At 50.0% G+C, this 5,978-nt stretch overlaps 1 non-coding gene across 1 annotated transcript; it reads left to right on the top strand.

Moving 5' to 3' along the window:
* Positions 1–3,410: 3,410 nt before the first annotated feature.
* Trnak-cuu lies at positions 3,411–3,483 on the top strand. Its single transcript has one exon. It is a non-coding gene; the product is annotated as a tRNA-Lys (tRNA).
* The last annotated feature ends 2,495 nt before the right edge of the window (positions 3,484–5,978 follow it).

Raw genomic sequence — 5,978 nt, 5'->3', positions numbered from 1 at the left:
CGCGCCTTTTATAGCCGAGCGTGACGTCACGGGGAACAGCCAGTGCGCGCGGGAAAGGGCGTGGCCGGCACATCGCCCCGCCCTCTGGCTCACTGTTGTGGAGGTGGGGGTGAAAGGGGGCGGGGTGTCCAGCGTCAATCACCTATCTCCGCTCCATCATCCACCCTGAGGAAAGCCAGCCAGGAGCAGCCCGCGGTGGACCGACCAACCCCCGGGGCGCTGAGTGTCCAGCTACTTCGCACAATTGTCCCCTCTCCCGCGTGGGTTGCCCTGAATGCACCTGCACCGGATAGGCTATATGGCCCTGTGCTCCTGGAGCCTCTTCCACCCCAGCCGCCACTCCCGGACTCCCAGCTCACCTGTCCACGCCGCGGCCGATCCGGGAATCACTGACAGCTGAGCCATGCTCGGCTTCTCAGTGTCGCCTCGGTGCTCCGAAGTTGGGAGAGCTCCGGATTCCTTCAACTTCAGGTCGGTCCCCACCCACAGGGCCACGTGACTGAGGAAAGGGGGCAGGAGGACGGGCTGGATGGGGCCTTCCGGGGGACCCTCCTCCCCTTGGCACCAGCACCAGAGGTGGGGAGGCAGGTCTGGTCTGAAACCTCCACCCGGCCTGGACTACACCTGCTCTTAACAACACCAAAAAAGCGCCTGGATTTCTCTGCAAACGCTCATTTTTACCTTTGGGGATGGATGTGGAATGTATCCTTGTGGGAAAGTGGAAAGCCGTTTTCCTTTGAGACTCATTCATACTTCCTAGCCATTCTAAAAGTAGTGTTCTGTTCCTCCCGGGTTGGAGTCTTGACATATTACTTAATACAAATCACGTTCCTACATCTGGGAATCACCACGCCTCTCTTCACCTCAAAGAAGCAGGCATGATTCAGAAAGATCTGCAGCCTGCGAGCACTATAAGTCCCAATAACGACACTTACTGAGCTCTTAGGGTTGCGAGCTGGATGCTAGAATGAACACTTACAAGGAGCATTGTAGTGAAGGACAGCAGCTATGCAATAGCATCACTATTCTCTTTATACAGGCAAACACCCAAACCACCCACTCTGCCTCTGGATTGCCCCTGATGCCTTCCTTCCCATTGCTCCTCACGCTGCTAAAGTATTCCCCAGGTACTGCCATCTCACAGTCTTGTTAGGAGCACCCCAAAAGGTGACTCTTCTTAATGAAAAGACCTATACACCCTCTTTTGTGGTTGCATTCCGCACTTCAGCCCCCTGAGTTTTCTTCCAGTGCTGTGGAGAAGTCTCTCCCTGTGGTCAAGTGGCTTGCCTTTGGGGTGCCCTCTGGGTGGACTTTTCCCTCTCACCCTCTTCTAGACCTCAGCTCAAGTTTTGCTTCTTTCAGAAGACATCTTTGACTTTGGTGCGTTCTAATCGCTTAGCATCCAATCCCCAATACCCGGAAGGCTATCAATAAACACAGTACGAGCATGGCAAAATGTTAAGGTTGTATTGTGGAAAACAAGAAACGAGCTGGAGGGTCTCTTCTTCAAACCCACGCTGACCTTTCCAGACCTGGACTGGCTGGCCTTGACCTCATGGAGCTGCTCGTTTCCCTCTGCCCTCCCTTCAACACCTGCCCTAGATTCTGGAGCACAGACTGCTTGCAGGAAAACCAATCCAGAAAGCTTACCTAGCTTCAAGGAAGGGCCAGGGCAGGGGGCTTTTCCACATGCAGAGAGCAGGTGGGACAGCTCATCTTTCAGTCCTCTGGCACACTTCCACAGCTGCTGTCCTGGTTCCTTTGTCCTGTTGTTTGGTCCCCTGCCTGCTTGCTCCTCCAGTGGGTCAGCTAGGGAACTGGGAAAGACAGCCCTGCCTTGTCTCTCTAGGACAGGTGCCTCCAAGGCTGGCAGCTTGGCCGGACAGCCTAACACAGAGGGTCCATGTGGCTTGGATTGGAACGTCTTTCCTCAGAAGAGAAGCCAGGCAGGTAGATGCTCTGGGGAAGGAGTTGGAATTCTTGAGACAGTTGAGCTCAGTGTTGCAGCTTTTGATTCTAAGGATGTTCTGCGAAGAAAAGGGCTCTTGTCATAGCTGGACTCCCCCTGGGAACACCCGGAAGCAGATTCTGTCTGGCTAAATTGGAATTTAGCCATATCAAGTGTTGCTGAAAAATCAGTGGGCCTGGCTGAAGCTGGGAACCTTTGTGTGCAGTCAGAGCTCAGTGCTGTAGCGGGGCTTGTGTTCTGCAATTGGATCTGTGGTACCCATTGGTCCCTTACCTCTTAAAGACCCTGCTTGCCAGACGGAGTCCGTCACTGTTCTTCTGCACAGTTGATGTGATGAGGCTTGCTCCCCCCTATCTCAGCACACACACTGAGTTTCTTCACACTACACCTCAGGTTGAGAAGGCTCATCTTTTGGGCGGGGTACTCAGTTCCCAAGTGACTGAGCAAGTAATTTTTCTACTTCTGAGGCTGTTTCCATGTGTACAAAAATGATTTAGTGATATTGCATATTTAATTTTGCATTATAAACTCTGAGGACTGCACCAACAGGAAAGATTGATATTAATTTATCTAGCCAAAGCCCTCTGCAGCTCTGCACTGTGGCTAACACATCGTGGTTAAAGGCACGGGTTTGGGAGTATGATGTGCTGAGTTTAAAGCATTGCTCTGTCACTGCGGAGCAGTGTGACTTCCTGACTATGAGAATTTGGTTTCTTCAGAAGCTGGTCTGGAACCAGGTCTCCCCACCCCTCCCCACCAACACCACTCTTTCAGAACAAGTATATTTGTCTCAAAGTGCCCTTGAAGGCCTCTTATCTGGAGGTGATCTGCCCACCCCAACTCCAACAAAGGCTGGGGGAGAACAGCCCAGGAGTAAAGACACTGTGTCCTTGAGAAGAGTTGGAAGGGAACTGACTTCCTGAAGATGCTCTGATTGTTTACCCCGGGAGTGGGAAAGAGAAGGCAGAAGTTCATCCACAGAAGGCTTGCTCCTTGGCAGTGGAGTTGGGAACTCCAGCCGACTGCCTCAACATTGCAGTCAGTTTCTGCCAGATGCTGTGAGCTCTCAGCTGGCCATACTTACTTTTCCTGGACACCTCATTCAAACATGTTCATCCTGGACTTTGTCAGTATCTCCAGCTGACTGCCTCAACACACTTTCCAAAGTCCATTTCTGCTGGGTGGTTCTTTAAATTTATTTATTTTTATCTTATGTGCCTTGGTGTTTTGCCTGCATGTATGTCTGTGTGAGGGTGCCAGGTCCTCTGAAACTAGTGCTAGAGACAGTTGTGAGTCACCATGTGGGTGTTGTTTTGAATGTACGATTTGATGGTGTTTTTCTGTCTGTCTGCTATGTGTTCTTTTATTCTGACTCGCTTTAAGCTTAGTAAACTGAAGTAATAGGGGCGGCGGGGCTGCGTCCCCAGCACCCCGGCCGCCTGCCCGGCTAGCTCAGTCGGTAGAGCATGGGACTCTTAATCCCAGGGTCGTGGGTTCGAGCCCCACGTTGGGCGCCATATGAAGTAATAGGGGCGGCGGGGCTGCGTCCCCAGCACCCCGGCCACCTGCCCGGCTAGCTTATGCCCCGAAATAATTACATGGACACGGTATTCTTTTAATCACTGCTTGGCCCATTCTCTTCTAGGCTAACTCTCACATATTAATTTAGCCCATTTCTAATCATCTGTGTGTAGCACCCCAAGGTGCGCTTACCGGGGAGATTCTAGCCTATGTCCATCCTGGGTCGGAGCTTCATGCTGGGAGCGGGGCATGGCGTCTCTCTCAGGTGTCTGCTCCTGAGAGGAGAGCTGTTGCATCTGACCTCACTTCCTCTTCCTCCCAGCGTTCTGTTCTGCCTACTCCACCCACCTAAGGGATGGCCTATCAAAATGGGCCAAGGCAGTTTGTTTATTACCAATGACCTTCCTCCATCAGTAAACTCACTCATTCAGAACGAGATCATTCTCTGGACTATCTGGACTCGTTCCTAGAAAATGGTGCTGGTACCGTCCCACCTATTAGGACTGCTGTGAGGGTGATGTGAAATTATCCAAATAACACACTGGCTTGTACCAAGAGCCCAGCAGAAGGAATCTACTATGCTAATTGGGGCAACCCCGAGAAAACCAATAAGCTGCTATGATATACGTGGGTCTAACTAACGCTCCTTGTGAAATACCAGGCACATAAATCAGACCTGAAAATCTCCCTTGATCTTCCGGTCTGAGACCTCCTGAGGCAGGGACTGGCCAGCTCTCTTCTGCCAGGGTCTCCAGATTCTGGATTTCCCATGTGTGCAGGCTAGTTTTATGTCAACTTGACACAAGCCAGAGTTGCTGGAAAGGAGGGAACCTCAATTGAGAAAATGACTCCAAAATGCTGCTTTAAGGCATTTTCTTAAATTATTGACTGGTGGGAGAGGGCACAGCCCATTGTGGCTGGTTCCATCTCCTGCTGGTGGTCCTGGGTTCTAGAAGAAAGCAGGCTGAACAAGGACATGTGCTCAACTATGTTCATAGCAGCTTTGTTTGTCATAGCCAGAACCTGGAAACAACCTAAATGCCCCTCGACCGAAGAATGAATAAAGAAAATGTGGTACATTTACACAATGGAGTACTACACAGAGCAAGAAAATAGCATCTTGAATTTTGCAGGAAAATGGATGGAGCTAGAAAACATTTTGAGTGAGGTAACCCAGACACAGAAAGACAATTATCACATGTACTCACTCAGGTGGTTTTTAAACATAAAGCAAAGAAAGCGAGCCTACAAACCACAACCCCAGAGAACTTAGACAACAATGCGGACACTAAGAGAGACTTCCATAGATCTAATCTACATGGGAAGTAGAAAGTAGAAAAAGACAAGATCTCCTGAGTAAATTGGGAGCATGGGACCTTGGGGGAGGGTTGAAGGGGGGAGGGGAGAGGCAGGGAGGGGAGCAGAGAAAAATGTAGAGCTCAGTAAATATCAATTAAAAAAGAAAGAAAGAAAGAAAGAAAGAAAGAAAGTAGGCTGAGTGAGCCAAGGGGAACAGGCTTGTAAGCAGCACCCTCCATGGCCTCTGCATCAAGTTCTGTCTTCTGGTTCCAGCCCTGCTTGAGTTTTGATCCTGTTCTGACTTCCTTCAGAGATAAACTATGATGTGGAAGTGTAAGCCAAATAAACCCTTTCTTCTTGCTCACTGTGTTTCATCATAGCAATAGTAACCCCAACCAAGACACCTACGTTAGGGAGCTCCCATCTGAAGTTCTCTGCACCCCACCTTGGCTGTTGCGGAGGGTCTGTACTTCAAACTCGTTGCAAACAGGCCAGTACTGTTTCGGTCAAGATGTTTTTTGTGGTCTTCCTCTTTAAAATATTTTTATTTTTGTCTTATGTGTATGGATGTTGTACCTGCATGTACGTCTTTCTACAACATGCATGACGTGCCTGAGGAGGCCAGAAAATGGTGACAGATCTCCAGGAACTGGCATCCCAGATGGTTGTGAGCCACCATGCGGGTGCCAGGAATTGGACCCAGGTCCTCTGGAAGAGCAACCAGTGCTCTTAATCACTGAGCCATCTCTCCAGCCCCCCTTTTATGTTATTCTTATAGTTTAAAAATGTAACTTTCTTAAATAAAAACTCAGATTTCTTTGTGACTTTCATTAAAAGATGCAGGGGCCTCGGGCATGGCAGGCTCTAGGGGCCTATATGGGATTAATCCATTTCAGCCCACTTTCTCCTGAGCTGCTATCTCACCATGCAGGGGGCTCCTGTCCTTGTCAGCAGTTCCTGGCTTACCATCCCTTCTTCCAGAAATCCTCTTTGACTCTTCAGCTGACAAAGAAGGCTTTGAGAATGGAATACAGAATGAGCACTGAGGCTGAGAAGCCAGCAAGCCCCTTTCCCACCCCCTGGAACACTCTTATCTCACCAGACCCATTCTTAGAACAAGCTTCCTCCTGGGTGACTCCCTGTCGCAGGCAGAGTCCTCAAACATTTGACCTCTGTAGGTACCAGGTGT

The sequence above is a fragment of the Microtus oregoni genome, unplaced genomic scaffold (assembly GCF_018167655.1).
Source record: "Microtus oregoni isolate MIOR12 unplaced genomic scaffold, Mior012 000016F_ref0000370, whole genome shotgun sequence".
Classification (NCBI taxonomy): domain Eukaryota; kingdom Metazoa; phylum Chordata; class Mammalia; order Rodentia; family Cricetidae; genus Microtus; species Microtus oregoni.
The sequence above is the reverse complement of the archived record's forward strand: the minus strand, read 5'-3'. Positions and strand labels throughout refer to the sequence as shown.